This window comes from Lissotriton helveticus, chromosome 10 (assembly GCF_964261635.1).
Source record: "Lissotriton helveticus chromosome 10, aLisHel1.1, whole genome shotgun sequence".
Classification (NCBI taxonomy): Eukaryota; Metazoa; Chordata; class Amphibia; order Caudata; family Salamandridae; genus Lissotriton; species Lissotriton helveticus.
The window spans coordinates 1,012,044,267-1,012,062,363 of NC_136071.1; the positions used below are offsets into that span (position 1 = coordinate 1,012,044,267).

Genomic DNA, 18,097 nt, shown 5'->3' on the forward strand with positions numbered 1-18,097 from the left:
TCAAAGCTTGACATTGGCCAGGACAAATAAGGTTCCATGATAAATGTAGATTGTAAAACAACATATTTTCGAACTGCTTTTGCTTAGTTCCGCCTCCTCACGCTGTAGGTTCTGCATCAGAGGATAGGTGTTCTTCACAAACTCTACGTCAGCTATGGTGATAGAGTCAGGGTTCGAGAAAAGTTCTGGGCGCCCCAATGCGAGGAAGCAATTTTTCAGATATTTTAACCATGGGATTTTTAACATATTGTCTCATGATAAGGCTTCTCTCAAGAGTTGGTGGTTTAACGGTAGATCCTTATTAAGCCAACATTTCAACCAGCATGTTAAAGGTCGTAGTGCTATAATATCGCTTAAATAAGGGGAGCCTAGTTCTTCGTGCACTATGAAGTTAGCAGTGCCCCTCGGGACCCCCAACAGCTGTTTCAATAAATTATTTTCAGCTACCACCAAATCATTAATAGCTGTATACCCCCATAACTCACTTCCATAACAGCCTATCGCCACGCTCTTGGCCTGGTAAATTTTTAACAGCGCGGCAATTGGCCGTTTGCCCATTTTCCTTGCAAAGTTAAAAATGGCCGCATTAGCCCGGGTTATCTCCCCCTTTTTCCTCTGTATGGCGGGTCCCCATTTCAGTTGGTTATCGAACAGGACACCCAGATATGAAAAAGTTTTTGTTGTAGGAATCTTCTCCCCGTTTACATAAAATGAAAACGTCTTATGTCCTTTGCCTACATTCATTACAAAGGCTTTTGAATTATTAATGGCAAGATCCCGGGTTTTCATGAAACTGAAAAAGGTGTCAAGAAATGATTGGAGGCCTTTTGCAGTCCTAGCCAACAAGACGGCATTGTCCGCATAAAGGAGGACCGGTAACCCTTTGCGCCCAACGTAAGGATAATCGGCGCCTGTATTTAAAAGATTGTTCTCTAAGTTGTTGATGTATAAGTTAAAAAGAAACGGGGCCAGGATACAGCCCTGTCTTACACCCCGGTGCACTCCAAATTCCCTGGTTACCTTCAGGTCCTGGGAATATCGTACATTGGCCCGGGTGTCCTGATTTAAGTCCGCCAAAAAGTTAACCAGGTTCTGCTCCACCCCCATGTTTCCCATAGCCTTCCATAACTTGGCCCGGTTGACACAATCGAAGGCCGAGGAGAGGACCATAAAGGCCATATAAATTGTGCCCTGACGTGCCAAAGTATATTTTCCCAGTACCATGTACAGGTTGAGGCACTGTGAGATGGTGGAATTACCTGGTCTAAAGCCATACTGGATCGGGGAAATTATGTTGTTTTCTTCAGCCCAGGCTGTTAACCTGTTCAAAATTACACCTCCTACTACTTTGACCACCGAGTGGATTAAAGATATTGGCCTGTAGCAGGTCGTGCTATTTCGATCCCCTTTTTTAAAAACTGGGACTATCGTGGATACCCCCCAAGACTTTAGGCATCCGTGATCTGCGACTGCGTTAAGTACAGCAGAAAGAACGGGTGCCCACAGTGATACTCTTGATTTGAAAAGGTCCGGGGGCAAGCCATCAGGCCCAGGTGCTTTATTACTAGATAGGCCCATAATACCCTTCTCCACCTCTCGAATAGAAAATTGCAGAGGGTTGTCACCTGGATTACCTTTTTTATGTTCTGGCTGTGGCTTTTCGCTGTTAAAAATGGAGCTAAAATGGGAGACCCACTCTTCTTCTAATATGTGGGTGCCTATTGAGGATTCGCCTGGGGATTCAAACAGGGGTTTATTTATAATTCCCCAAAATTTTGCACTATTTCCAAGTGTTATGGGATCTAACAGATTTTCCCAGATGGAAGCTTTCACTTCTGCCTTACGTACAGCCAAAGCCCTTTTATAGGTAAGGCGAGCTGCCCTGATACTTAGCGGGTTCCTGGGTCTGGCTTTTAGAGCCGTCTTTAAGTCACGATTTGCCCTCGAGCAAGAGTGATCAAACCACTTAGGGTCACTACAAGCCCGACCTGTAGAGGGTATGGTTAACATTGCCCCAATTTTTGAGACAATGCCATCATAGGCTAAGCGAATTTCCTGGGCTGAGCGTGCTGGAGAAACACAGGTTAATAATTCGATATTGCAGGTATTATTAATCTGTTCGTACAGTTGAGCCGAGTTCACCTTTACCCACTTTAAGTGTCTTTTGCCATCTGTACATTTTAGAACCCCACCATCTACCCTTTTTCTTTACACATTTAAAATATTGCCTCCTAAGTGAATGCAGACTGGATTGTGGTCGCTAAGTGAGTTCTCAAGAATTTTCAAACCTAACATATGGGTGCTGAGAGCACTAGAGAAAAGTATGTGATCAATATAGGAACCCCCCACGCTGCCTTTATATGTGGGGACTTCATGAAGAATATGATTGTCCACCTGGGACACGGCAGTGATTAAATCAAATTCATCCGTAGAATTATTCAATAAATTGCCCCGGGGGGTATGATCAAAGTGAAAGCCTTCTAGTCTGTTACAACCCAATAAACCTGTTACTGGATTTGCTGGGTTCCCACAGGGATGTGCATTAAAGTCCCCTACAATGACGATCTGGAGTGAAAGTCTCTCTATGTTATCCCTAAGGAAACTGCCTAATTCAGCAATCTTACAATCCCCTTTTTTGTTAACAGCATTGTAAAAGATAATCAAGGTTAATGATTCTTTCCCATTTTTAACCAACAGTATTTGAATGTCGTTGTCACAAAGGGGAAATCTTTTAACAGAACATGTTAATGCTAGGTCAATGTACACAGCTAGACCCCCTTTAGCTCTACCACTCCTGGAAGGCTCGGCTGGCACAAAGAAAGTTTTGTATCCTGCTATGAATACATTGTTTCCTACCAGCCATGTTTCTTGTAGGCAGATTACTGAAAAGGATTTTATAAAAGTCACCCAAATCGGGTCATTGATTTTACCCGCTAGACCAGCAATGTTCCATGAGATTATGTTGTACCTCCTTGCAGTTGAATCGGTTGGGGCCGGAACTTCATCTGCTGTGGCGTTTCCAGGAAGAACCGCAAAGCTTGGCTCTGTAATATCCCCTGCAGCTATGTTTGAATCAGGGTTAATGTTCCGTTCACTTATTGGCGTTTGCTTTTGTTCACAGGTCTGTGCGGGCAAGGCAGTAGCTGACTCAGCGTAGGTCAGCGGATCGTTGGTTGACATCACGGGTCCTGTAAGCTCCTCTATTTCGTTTATTTCCACAGAGGTGTCATTAGAGGCGACCCGTGGGGCTAAATCATGGGCCACTACTTCCTGCGGCTTATCCCTATTTACAACAGTATATCGTAAACCTAGGAGGGTGTGAAAGAGCCCCCAACCCTACCTCGGCAAAGCTGCATCGTCCCACAAGATCCCAAGCCTCGACACCCGACTCTGTGGCGTCCATGTCAACCCGGACTCCACCCCTCTCTCCTTCATTGCAGGAACCAATCGTGACGGGCGGACTCCCGGAAGGACTGTCCAGCGACCCCGGAAGTACCTCCCACCATCCAGAGGCGGAGCACAGAAAAGCCGGAACCAAGGAAGACCGAGTGTTCAAGCCAGCGGACTCGTGGCAGGAGACAGCAAGCGAAGAACCGGAGGAGGAGAGCGGTGACGGAGAAGGAGACGAAGTCTGGACCGAGGACTGGTGGAGTCCGTTGGAGGAGGCTGGAGAGCGGCCGTAACTCAGAGGAGAGTTACGGCGGGGCATGTGAGTACCGAATACTTGCTGGAACGCACAGTAGTAGTGTATATAGTATTCACAACCACACCTTGCATCCGTCACTGTAGATATATTGTAGATAGCACCAGTGTTGTCTGTCACGAGCACTCCTGTACAAAAGACCCCGGCCCTCACCCGTCACACTATCACTCTTCCGCCCTCCTAATCTTCCTCTTTCAGATTCTTGATCCCACCACTACCTTCCTCACGTTCCTTTTCTCTCCCACACCCCCTGGTGTCGGTAGAAAGCAACGTCTGCTTCATGTTAACCGGACTAACTGCCCCTCTCTCTCTCTTCTTCCCAAACCTCCGAGGGACCACCATCCCGAGCAGCCAGACGACGAGAGCGCTTCAGACGAAGACCAGCACCCACCATCTTGCCAAGCGTCTCTTCGGACATCTCCTTCATGCGTGTCTCCGTTTCAGTCCTTTTTGTATTTTGCCGATATCTTGTACTTTGACAATAAATCCGGCTCAGACATAGCCCACTATATCCGGCCTCCCCGCTTGTTATTCCGGCCTGCCTACACCCCACGGTCACAGGTGGTGTCAGAAGTGGGATCGTCCGGAAGCATGGAGGCCGCTGTCACGAAATTAGCGGAGACACAGGAGCAGTTGGGGAAGATGATGGAACAGTTCCTCAAGACGGCTGAGGACGACCGCGGACAGTTGCACGATGTCCTTAAAGGCCAAGGCGCAGCTCAAGACCAAGCCATGGGCAAGCTCACTGACGTACTGGGCCAACAAAGACCAATCACGACTCTTCCTTCGGTGGTCCTCCAGAAGTATGTACTAGGAGAGGACCCGGGCTTCTTTTTTTTACCAATTTTGAGCGTTTGGCACAGGCCGCTGCCTGGCCCCTTGACCGTTGGGGTCACTACCTAGGTCCTCTTCTGACCGGCGAGTTACAAGCGGCCTACCAACAGGCCAATATCCAGGGACAGACCCCTTATGCGGACATAAAAACGTGCATCCTAGAACGCCTTGGCATAGATGACGAGACCTATAGGGTAAGGCTACGCCAAGCCAAAGAAGGGCCCCATGAAACACCCCGGGCTCGGTCTTTTCGTATCAGAGACCTGGCCGATCGCTGGCTGCGATCCGCCATGGCCTCAAAGGAGGACATCCTCTCCAAAATATACTTGGAACAGTTCTTGGCATCTCTGCATCCGGCCACCCAAAAATGGGTTCGTCAACACGCCCGCCTCAACCTGGAAAACGCGATAGAAATCGCCAGTGCTTACAGTCGGGCCCAGGACTTCCAGAAACCCAAAGACGAACACACCCACCGTCCGCCACCCCATAACCTCCACTGGGGTCCGAGGCCTCTCTTGCTCAGGAAACCAGAACCTGTTCCCCTGTTCCCTTATCCTGTTTTGCCTCGCCCAACCCCACCCGGACCTCAGTGTTATCATTGCGGGGGTTATGGACACATTGCCAGAGTGTGTCCCCAGAAGGAGGAACCGATGGAAGTGGGTCTCGCCCGGAACTTCATCTGTCTCCCTGCGGAAACCACCCCTCCCAAATACCATTGCCCTGTGAAAGTTGATGGACATCCGGTACTAGCCCTTGCTGATACGGGCTGCAGGCAGAGTGTGCTCCGACCCCAGGAACTCCCCAACCCGGTGGGACCAGTGACCGGCACAGTAGCCATCCAGTGCGTCCATGGCGACACTAAACTGTACTAAACTGTGAACGTTGAGACGCTGTGAGCGCACTGCTACTTTGTAATATTTGACCAAAGTTTCTCAGTTCAAAAGCTCCTCTTATTTTTAAGCGTGCAAACAAGGTGGCGCCTCTTGCCTTGGGCGTCCTTAAATCATCCAAAGTTGTGCCATCCACTAGAAAGGTGAAAGCATCCCTTGTTGCACTGCGGTGAAATCCTACTGGGGACTACCCAGAGTTCCTCTATAGTTTACTTCACAACAAGTTTTCACTGTTCATATTCATTATTTTATTTTCTCGCAAAGTTCATTCGTTTACTGTTTGTGTTCATCATTTAGACATCTTATAAATGCATTTAAATTCTTAAGTCAGTCCAATGCATTTCGGTCGCTATGACCTTCATCTGGGACCATGAGCTGAAACAAGGCATAACAATACTTTATATCAGTAATACAATAATAAAATATAAACCTAAAACATTCATGCATGTTCATAATACCGATTAAACTAAATGCAAAACTGTGGCCATCTGTGCTGACACCCGAGTGTGTACATGCTCTAGTGCTCTGTTATGATAAGAGAAAAAACGCCTGTAAGGCACTCACTTTTATCTGTTTATTCTGCTCGCGTTGAACACAACACTATATGAAATATTGATAAGAAAAAACGAACAAAATCATAATAAGCAACCACTTTTATAAACCATTCCGCTCCTATTTCATCCGGTTTGCCTGTCCGTGTTACTCACTTAAAAGACGTGAAGAAAGCGTCTTCTCTATCCTGTTCTCTCATCCACAAAAGGTACCGGCATTAGCTCGATGCCGGTCCAATGGCTAAGACTTTAACTAACCGTAGTGCAGGCTTTTTCCGATGCTTAGCTCTCATTGGTTGTATCTCCGGTCATGTGACCGGGACTACAGCCAATGGGAGCGGATCAGTTCTTTCTAGTGTTATGTTTCGTGAAAAGGAAACTAATAAAGCTATCATTATGGTGACATTTCGGAAGTTCATAGTTCTAAAACTAAACAGTCTGCCACTGAACAAAATATAATGAATAATCCAAAAGGGATATGCTTTTAAGAAAAGTGCCAACATAACAGCATAATTATACAATCCTAATTGGGTATTTTTTCGACAGATGACTCCTACATCCATTGCTGTAGGTAAGGCTGAGCACACATGTGCTTATGGAACCTTATAGAAAGTATCTATAAATAACAGGTAAATTCCACACGATCATTTAGCCCAAAAGGCTTATGTGAGTTCAACAAATACATCCAGCTGTTTTCTCTCTGAAGGAGAAATTTGTTATTGTCCCGTCCTTCAATTTTTTCAATCACTTCTAGAACTGTAAATTGTAACTGAGACACGTTATGCTTTTCTTCCTTGAAGTGAGCTGCTATGGATGACTTTACGTTGCCTGTCCTAATATTCGACTTGTGTTCATTTAATCGGGTCTTCAACTTGCGGGTGGTTTTCCCTACATAAACCTTCCCGCAGGGACATTTCAGCATGTAGATGGCATTAGCCGTGTCACAAGTCGCATTCACGCGAAGTTTGATCCTGTGTCCTTTCATTGGGTGTGTTATAGCGCTTCCTCTGATGATGTTGTTACAGTGCCCACATTGTAGGCAAGGTCTGGTGCCTCGATATATTTCATCTTTCAATTTCTTTTGCTTTAACAGTTCGCCAAGGTTTTTCCCTCTGGTGAAAGCAAAGATGGGATACTGTTCAAAACTTCTCTCAAAGTCACTTTCGGCTCGTAAAATGTTCCAATGAGTTCTTATGATCTTCTTGAATTTTTGGCTCGTCGTTGAATATTTGGATACTACAGTCATCCTTTCTTGTTTTGATTTTGCTCGGGTCTTCATTAGTTCAGATCTTGGGATGCATTTCACCTTCTCAATTGATTGTTCAATCAGTCTAGCTGGATATCCTCTCTTCCGAAATCTTTCACCCATGGTTTCTAATGTGATCTGTACTTTGTCAATTTCAGAAGTAATTATTTTGGCTCTCATCATCTGGGATGTGGGTAGGTGAGTTTTTAGCGAATCCTGATGAAAGCTTTGAAAATGAACAGTGTTGTTTCTGTCAGTCGACTTTCTATACATTTCCGTTTCAATCTTGCCTTGATGCAAATTCACTCGGACATCCAAAAAAGTGATAGAAGTCTTAGAGATTTCCCAGGTGAGCTCTATCCTGTCATCCTTAGAGTTCAATTCAGTTAGTGCCTCTTGAAGTAATTCTTCACTGTTCTTCCATATGATGAATACGTCATCAATATAACGAACTAGCATTTTCAAATTACTGGTCCATGTGGGGTTATTCAAGATGTATTGTTCCTCATATGCCTTCATGTATAAATTTGCATATACAGGGGCGGCTCAATTGCCCATTGACGTTCCAACCAATTGTTGGTACCACTTGTTGTTGACCTTAAAGTAGCTATGGTATAGCGTGAAAACTATCAGTTCCATTAAGAAAATTTGCATTGATTCATTGTGGTCTGTTGACAAAATTGCCTCCTCCATCGCTTCTATTCCAGCTCCATGAGGTATTGAGGTATATAAGGACTTAACATCAGCTGTGCATAGTAATAATTCCTCATTCACTCCTATTTTCAAAAGGTTTAGTCTCGTTAAAAAATCTGTGGAATCCTTGATGTACGTCGTCATATTCTGTACTGTCGGTTGCATGTACTTGTCAATGAATTGACCGGTGGCTTCATGAATGCTATTTCTTGTAGATACTATGGGACGCAGTGGAGGATCCCATAGATTTTTGTGCAACTTCGGTATCATGTAAAACATCGGACTGCTGGGATTCTCTTTGAGCAAAAAGTTTTTTGTTTTATCATTAATGGTGCCATTCTCCCTAGCTCGACCGACCAAATCCGTCAGTTTTTTAGCATAGTCATGAGTGGGATTTGAATTTAGCTCTGCATAGGTGTTAGAATCAGCTAAATGTTCTTCTACCTTCTGTTGATACATGGTGGCGTCCATTATAACCAGGCCTCCGCCTTTGTCTGCTTTAGTGCAAATGATATCCTTGTTGTGCGCCAGTTTCTTTAGAGTATCCATGTCCTTGTTGGTAAGGTTCCTTCTTGGCTTTTTGTCAAATTTAATCCTGCTCAGATCTTGCTTGACCATCGTTTCAAACAGATCTAGGGTCTTATGGCTCAGTGGCGTCATGAAAGTGCTTCTTGCTCGTAATCCTTTAAGTTGATCATCTTCCGTTATAGTGGGTTTATCGACTACATGGTCAAAGAAATAGCGCAACCTCAATTTGCGCATCAATTTGAAAAAACTAATTTCAAGTTAGAGTGAATTGGTGTGGGTTGTCGGAACAAAGGAGGTGCCTTTCTCCAGTACTGTTCGTTCTTGTTCTGTTAGCTTGTACCTGGATATGTAGATCACTAAGCGTTCTTGGGTGTGATTTTCTTTTGGTCTTTCTCCTTCATCTTTATCGTGATGCTTCTTGTATTTGGAGCCTCCTTTTCTCCACCTGGATCTTCTTGTAGGTCTGGGCCTACTTCTAAAAAATGCTCATCTGTAGTGTTGGTACCTGCTGAAGTTGTCGGTTTATCAACCGCTCTTGCTCCCTCTTTTGTGACCGTTGGTGTGCTGATTTGTGAAGCCTGTGGTGCCTTCCTCGGTGGATAACTTTTGTTGGATGGTGGTCTGTTCGTGGCATCGCTTCCTGATGATGAAGTGTCAGTGAATGGGGTATAGGGGCGATTTCTCCTTCTCTGGGCATACACATCTGCCCATGTGTACACTTCCCCTAACTTATAATCGAGTGTATCTCGTTTAAATTTTCTTATTTTGCGTTCATTCACTTCTTGGGTATGACGATCTATTTGTTCTTTTGCATCCTTTAAAGCTATGTCTAATTCATCTGCAGTCATCATTTTCAATAGCTCCTCTGTGAGTTCATCCTTCTCTTTCGTTAATTCTATCAGGATAAGTGAAAGCTCTTCAATAATCAGTAAAATTAAATCCAACGAACATCTGTTCAAAATGGCATACCACTTGTCTTGAAAGGCTTTTGAATTTTTACAGAGGGAAGGCTTGAGGGCAATTCGTAGTCCCCTGGGTATCCGCTGTGCTTTGTGGTACCGGATCAATATACTAGCATGAAGTTTTTGATTCACATGACGTTTGGAGATATAGATTAACTGCTTCAAATTTTGTGCCTTAGTCCTACTTGAGGACGTTTGAGTCATCTCTTCCTGTATTAGGGAATAAATTCTGGAGGCTTCTCCCTCCTCGAAAACGAACGTGTTTGCCCTTGCTTCTGTGCTCTTTGTGATCTCTTCATATTGCATTCTTGTTCAATGTTTGTTAAACGAAAATTTGCTTTTAACAAACATTGAACAAGAATGCAATATGAAGAGATCACAAAGAGCACAGAAGCAAGGGCGAACACGTTCGTTTTCGAGGAGGGAGAAGCCTCCAGAATTTATTCCCTAATACAGGAAGAGATGACTCAAACGTCCTCAAGTAGGACTAAGGCACAAAATTTGAAGCAGTTAATCTATATCTCCAAACGTCATGTGAATCAAAAACTTCATGCTAGTATATTGATCCGGTACTACAAAGCACAGCGGATACCCAGGGGACTACGAATTGCCCTCAAGCCTTCCCTCTGTAAAAATTCAAAAGCCTTTCAAGACAAGTGGTATGCCATTTTGAACAGATGTTCGTTGGATTTAATTTTACTGATTATTGAAGAGCTTTCACTTATCCTGATAGAATTAACGAAAGAGAAGGATGAACTCACAGAGAAGCTATCGAAAATGATGACTGCAGATGAATTAGACATAGCTTTAAAGGATGCAAAAGAACAAATAGATCGTCATACCCAAGAAGTGAATGAACGCAAAATAAGAAAATTTAAACGAGATACACTCGATTATAAGTTAGGGGAAGTGTACACATGGGCAGATGTGTATGCCCAGAGAAGGAGAAATCGCCCCTATACCCCATTCACTGACACTTCATCATCAGGAAGCGATGCCACGAACAGACCACCATCCAACAAAAGTTATCCACCGAGGAAGGCACCACAGGCTTCACAAATCAGCACACCAACGGTCACAAAAGAGGGAGCAAGAGCGGTTGATAAACCGACAACTTCAGCAGGTACCAACACTACAGATGAGCATTTTTTAGAAGTAGGCCCAGACCTACAAGAAGATCCAGGTGGAAAAAAGGAGGCTCCAAATACAAGAAGCGTCACGATAAAGATGAAGGAGAAAGACAAAAAGAAAATCACACCCAAGAACGCTTAGTGATCAACATATCCAGGTACAAGCTAACAGAACAAGAACGAACATTACTGGAGAAAGGCACCTCCTTTGTTCCGACAACCCACACCAATTCACTCGAACTTGAAATTAGTTTTTTCAAATTGATGCGCAAATTGAGGTTGCGCTATTTCTTTGACCATGTAGTCGATAAACCCACTATAACGGAAGATGATCAACTTAAAGGATTACGAGCAAGAAGCACTTTCATGGCGCCACTGAGCCATAAGACCCTAGATCTGTTTGAAACGATGGTCAAGCAAGATCTGAGCAGGATTAAATTTGACAAAAAGCCAAGAAAGAACCTTACCAACAAGGACATGGATACTCTAAAGAAACTGGCGCACAACAAGGATATCATTTGCACTAAAGCAGACAAAGGCGGAGGCCTGGTTATAATCAATCAATCAATCAATGGCACTTATAGAGCGCGCTACTTACCCGTAGGGTCTCAAGGCGCTGGGGGGGGGGGGGGGGGGGGTGCCGCTACTGCTCGAACAGCCAGGTCTTCAGCTTCTTCCTGAAGGAGAGGTGGTCTTGGGTCAGGCGCAGGTCGGTCGGGAGGGAGTTCCAGGTCTTGGCGGCCAGGTAGGAGAAGGACCTTCCTCCTGTTGTCGCTCTTCGGATGCCGGGGACGGCGGCGAGGGCGTGGTTGGCTGATCGGAGGTGGCGTTTTGGAGCGTAGAAGTTGACTCGGCTGTTGAGGTAGCTCGGGCCTTGGTCGTGTAGGGCTTTGTGTGCGTGGGTGAGGAGGCGGAAGGTGATTCTTTTGTTGACGGGGAGCCAGTGAAGGTCTCTCAGAGGTCCGGAGATGTGGCTGGTTCGTGGGATGTCGAGGATGAGTCTGGCTGAGGCGTTCTGGATCCGCTGGAGTCTCTTCTGGAGCTTGGCGGTGGTACCGGCGTAGAGGGCGTTGCCGTAGTCCATACAAAAGGTAATGGACGCCACCATGTATCAACAGAAGGTAGAAGAACATTTAGCTGATTCTAACACCTATGCAGAGCTAAATTCAAATCCCACTCATGACTATGCTAAAAAACTGACGGATTTGGTCGGTCGAGCTAGGGAGAATGGCACCATTAATGATAAAACAAAAAACTTTTTGCTCAAAGAGAATCCCAGCAGTCCGATGTATTACATGATACCGAAGGTGCACAAAAATCTATGGGATCCTCCACTGCGTCCCATAGTATCTACAAGAAATAGCATTCATGAAGCCACCGGTCAATTCATTGACAAGTACATGCAACCGACAGTACAGAATATGACGACGTACATCAAGGATTCCACAGATTTTTTAACGAGACTAAACCTTTTGAAAATAGGAGTGAATGAGGAATTATTACTATGCACAGCTGATGTTAAGTCCTTATATACCTCAATACCTCATGGAGCTGGAATAGAAGCGATGGAGGAGGCAATTTTGTCAACAGACCACAATGAATCAATGCAAATTTTCTTAATGGAACTTATAGTTTTCACGCTATACCATAGCTACTTTAAGGTCAACAACAAGTGGTACCAACAATTGGTTGGAACGTCAATGGGCAATTGCACCGCCCCTGTATATGCAAATTTATACATGAAGGCATATGAGGAACAATACATCTTGAATAACCCCACATGGACCAGTAATTTGAAAATGCTAGTTCGTTATATTGATGACGTATTCATCATATGGAAGAACAGTGAAGAATTACTTCAAGAGGCACTAACTGAATTGAACTCTAAGGATGACAGGATAGAGCTCGCCTGGGAAATCTCTAAGTCTTCTATCACTTTTTTGGATGTCCGAGTGAATTTGCATCAAGGCAAGATTGAAACGGAAATGTATAGAAAGTCGACTGACAGAAACAACACTGTTCATTTTCAAAGCTTTCATCAGGATTCGCTAAAAACTCACCTACCCACATCCCAGATGATGAGAGCCAAAAGAATTACTTCTGAAATTGACAAAGTACAGATCACATTAGAAACCATGGGTGAAAGATTTCGGAAGAGAGGATATCCAGCTAAACTGATTGAACAATCAATTGAGAAGGTGAAATGCATCCCAAGATCTGAACTAATGAAGACACGAGCAAAATCAAAACAAGAAAGAATGACTGGAGTGGAGAAGTGTGGCTCAATGGTTAGAGCGGCAGACCTTGATGCAGAACGCTGGCCAGGGACCAGGGTTCGATTCCCGCCTCGGCGGGGTCGGGCTTAAATTCCTCTGACCGGATATTCTCGCCTCAGTGCCGAATCTAAGCATGGGCCCCACGCTGCAACTCTGGGCAATAGCTTGCTTAGTCTCCACAACGGCCCCCGATGCACAAGGGATGCCTGGTTTCACCATGGGATGCCCAGGAGTGGACACCTCACAAGGAAAAGCCAGGAGGGGTTCCCTTGTGGTAGGAGTACAAGCGCCGGGATGCCTCCGGGTTACTGTTCGCGCTATACAAATACAACACATTTACACATTTACATTTACTGTAGTATCCAAATATTCAACGACGAGCCAAAAATTCAAGAAGATCATAAGAACTCATTGGAACATTTTACGAGCCGAAAGTGACTTTGAGAGAAGTTTTGAACAGTATCCCATCTTTGCTTTCACCAGAGGGAAAAACCTTGGCGAACTGTTAAAGCAAAAGAAATTGAAAGATGAAATATATCGAGGCACCAGACCTTGCCTACAATGTGGGCACTGTAACAACATCATCAGAGGAAGCGCTATAACAGACCCAATGAAAGGACACAGGATCAAACTTCGCGTGAATGCGACTTGTGACACGGCTAATGCCATCTACATGCTGAAATGTCCCTGCGGGAAGGTTTATGTAGGGAAAACCACCCGCAAGTTGAAGACCCGACTAAATGAACACAAGTCGATTATTAGGACAGGCAACGTAAAGTCATCCATAGCAGCTCACTTCAAGGAAGAAAAGCATAACGTGTCTCAGTTACAATTTACAGTTCTAGAAGTGATTGAAAAAATTGAAGGACGGGACAATAACAAATTTCTCCTTCAGAGAGAAAACAGCTGGATGTATTTGTTGAACTCACATAAGCCTTTTGGGCTAAATGATCGTGTGGAATTTACCTGTTATTTATAGATACTTTCTATAAGGTTCCATAAGCACATGTGTGCTCAGCCTTACCTACAGCAATGGATGTAGGAGTCATCTGTCGAAAAAATACCCAATTAGGATTGTATAATTATGCTGTTATGTTGGCACTTTTCTTAAAAGCATATCCCTTTTGGATTATTCATTATATTTTGTTCAGTGGCAGACCGTTTAGTTTTAGAACTATGAACTTCCGAAATGTCACCATAATGATAGCTTTATTAGTTTCCTTTTCACGAAACATAACACTAGAAAGAACTGATCCGCTCCCATTGGCTGTAGTCCCGGTCACATGACCGGAGATACAACCAATGAGAGCTAAGCATCGGAAAAAGCCTGCACTACGGTTAGTTAAAGTCTTAGCCATTGGACCGGCATCGAGCTAATGCCGGTACCTTTTGTGGATGAGAGAACAGGATAGAGAAGACGCTTTCTTCACGTCTTTTAAGTGAGTAACACGGACAGGCAAACCGGATGAAATAGGAGCGGAATGGTTTATAAAAGTGGTTGCTTATTATGATTTTGTTCGTTTTTTCTTATCAATATTTCATATAGTGTTGTGCTCAACGCGAGCAGAATAAACAGATAAAAGTGAGTGCCTTACAGGCGTTTTTTCTCTTATCATAACAGAGTACTAGAGCATGCACACACTCGGGTGTCAGCACAGATGGCCACAGTTTTGCATTTAGTTTAATCGGTATTATGAACATGCATGAATGTTTTAGGTTTATATTTTATTATTGTATTACTGATATAAAGTATTGTTATGCCTTGTTTCAGCTCATGGTCCCAGATGAAGGTCATAGCGACCGAAATGCATTGGACTGACTTAAGAATTTAAATGCATTTATAAGATGTCTAAATGATGAACACAAACAGTAAACGAATGAACTTTGCGAGAAAATAAAATAATGAATATGAACAGTGAAAACTTGTTGTGAAATAAACTATAGAGGAACTCTGGGTAGTCCCCAGTAGGATTTCACAGCAGTGCAACAAGGGATGCTTTCACCTTTCTAGTGGATGGCACAACTTTGGACACTAAACTGTACCCCACCGCCCGGATCAGGGTCCAAAACCCCAGGGACCACGGAAGCACCCTAACCGTGGGACTCGTGCCCACTCTTCCGGAGCAAGTGATACTGGGTAGCGACTACCCCGGTCTTCCTAGTCTCCTCCAAGACACCACCGACTCCTTGGAAAAGTGGTGGTCGGAAGCCCCGTTTTCTCACGGACAGCCCTACACAGAAGGAACGGCTAGCCCGCACAAAACAAAAACCCAAAAGAAGAAGGAGAAGAGGAACTATGCCACCGTCTTCCCCGTTCGTGTGGAGGAACATCCCTGGGAAACGGACAGGGAGTTCCGCGCCGCACAACAGGAGGATCCTGTCCTACAGGATGCATGGGGACGTGCCCTGGATAACGAAGACCCCCTTCGAGTAGGTCCCTACTTCTACAAAAAGAACGGACTTTTGTACAGGAACGGGGGGGGGCCCCAACAAGCACCCCAGCTAATAATCCCGGGGCCCTTCCGTGATAAGGTGTTGTTCCTCGCCCACAGTCACCTATTGGGGGGCCACTTTAGCGACAAGAAAACCGGGCAGGCAATCCTGGAAAAATTCTATTGGCCAGGCGTCTACCAGCAGGTAAAACAGTACTGCCGGACCTGCCCGGTCTGTCAGAAAAACAGCAGATATCGGCCCCCCAGAGTGCCTCTTCAACCCCTGCCCCTTATCGACGTTCCCTTCAGCCGGGTGGGGATGGATATTATAGGCCCCATGTTGCCCTCCAGAAGCGGGTGTCGGTATGTGTTGGTCCTGGTTGACTACGCCACCCGTTTTCCGGAGGCAATACCCCTACGACAACCCACTACCCAGAACATAGCCAAGGCACTAATAGCGATCTTTTCTAGGGTAGGCTTCCCCAGTGAGATCCTGACGGATCAGGGGACCCTTTTGTATCAGCCCTCATGAGACAGGTATGTTCCCAATTAGGCATTAAGCAGATCAGAACGTCCGCTTACCATCCCCAAACGGATGGGCTTGTTGAGCGGTATAACGCCACCCTAAAGACTACCCTCAAAAAGCTGTTGGCCCTTGAGAGCAAGAGGTGGGAAGAGATGCTACCCCTGGCTCTGTTTGCAATCCGTTGCAAAGTCCAGAGCAGCACAGGATATTCGCCCTATGAGCTTCTATATGGGCGACCCCCGCGTACCCTGTTGGATATGGCCAAAGAGACCTGGTAGGCCGAACCCGGCCCCTCCCGGAGTACGTGGAAAACCTTAGAACCCATCTGGGTCAAATCCGAGACATTGTGCGGCAGAACCTGGTGTCCGCACAAGCAACCCAGAAACGGCAATACGATAAGGGCACGAAACCCCCGTCCTTTAACCCCGGTGATCTGGTACTCCTCCTAATGCCCTCCTCAGACCATAAAATGCTGGCTCAATGGCAAGGCCCCTTTTCGATTCTTCGGCAGGTGACGCCGGTTACCTATGAGATAGAAGTAGACCCAACCCGGCGAGCCACCCAGATTTATCACGTGAACCTTTTGAAGGAATGGGTAGGCCCTCGTCCTGTTCTCTCCAACACAGTATCCGAAACCGTCCTCTCCTATGAGGTCTGTATTGATACCGATTTAGGGGAGAAGCAAAAACAGGCCCTCCGAACCTCCCTGAAACCGATGCAACAAGTGTTCTCCTCCTACCCAGGGCATACGACTGTCATTGAACATGCCATCCTCACAGAGCCCGGGAAAACGGTACGCCAACGACCTTACCGGGTCCCTGAAGCCCGTAGACCCGTTATCAAGGAGGAAATAACCCAGATGTTACGTATGGGGATCATAGAACCCTCGGTTAGTTGTTGGAACTCACCGATTGTGTTGGTGTCTAAACCGGACGGGTCGGTCAGGTTTTGTATTGATTTCCGCGATGTCAAGATCTCTTCCTTTGATGCCTACCCCTTGCCCCGCGTTGATGAAATGATTGAACGCATATGGAAGGCCAAATATATTAGCACGCTCGATCTCTGCAAGGGATATTGGCAGATCCCTTTGAGAGAGGAGGACAAAAAGAAAACTGCGTTTTCTACGCCCGAAGGCCTATATCAATTCACCGTGTTGCCCTTCGGCCTCCACGGCGCCCCCGCCACGTTCCAAAGGGCCATGAACCAGGTGTTACGACCTCATTCCCAGTACGCAGGGGCCTATTTGGATGATATAATCATCTACAGTGATGATTGGGACCACCACTTATGCCACCTACAAGACGTCATCTCCTCCCTGTGTTCCTATGGCTTCACCATCAATCCGGCAAAAACCACCTTAGCGGCACAGTCAGTCAAATACCTGGGTTATCTGTTGGGCGAGGGGGTTATCCGTCCACAAAACAATAATATCACCGCCATACAGGCCATCCCCTTTCCCCAAACAAGGAAAGAACTCCGCGCGTTTTTAGGCCTCCTGGGGTACTATACGAGATTCGTCCCTAACTTTTCTCAGACTGCAGCCCCCCTAACCGATCTCCTGAAGAAGGCCACAAAGACAGAAGAAGCAATAAGGCGGCCTGACCCCTATTTGCTGCACGCATTCAACACCCTTAAACAAACCCTGATGTCTGGTCCTGTGCTCATCAGCCCAGACTATTCCCACCCCTTCATCCTTCAGACAGATGCTTCGGACCAGGGTTTAGGGGCCGTGCTGTCGCAAAAGGATCATAACGGAGAGGAACGACCCATCCTCTTCTTGAGCAGAAAACTGTTTCCCGGAGAGAAGAACTACGCCGTGGTAGAAAAAGAGGCTCTGGCCATCAAATGGGAGGTGGAAAGCCTCCGCTCCTACCTGGACGGATGGGACTTTACCCTGTACACGACCATGCCCCGCTGGAGTGGATGGCCCGTAACAAGGGACACAATGACCGCGTCTTGCGCTGGTTCTTATCCCTTCAGCCCTTCAGATTCAGGACTGTGCATCGGAAAGGCGCGGACCAGGGAAATGCCGATTATCTTTCCCGCTACCCTTTCCCTCCACCCCGATCAAGAAGGACAGCTAGGGGAAGGGGATGTCCCACATCGTCCCACAAGATCCCGAGCCTCGACACCCGACTCTGTGGCGTCCATGTCAACCCGGACTCCACCCCTCTCTCCTTCATTGCAGGAACCAATCGTGACGGGCGGACTCCCGGAAGGACTGTCCAGCGACCCCGGAAGTACCTCCCACCATCCAGAGGCGGAGCACAGAAAAGCCGGAACCAAGGAAGACCGAGTGTTCAAGCCAGCGGACTCGTGGCAGGAG

General features: G+C 46.0%; 1 protein-coding gene across 4 annotated transcripts in view; it reads right to left on the minus strand.

The window, feature by feature from the left end:
- The window catches only part of GLCCI1 (glucocorticoid induced 1), a 467,188-nt gene that overhangs the window by 364,291 nt on the left and 84,800 nt on the right, over nt 1-18,097 (minus strand). The window lies entirely within an intron of this gene.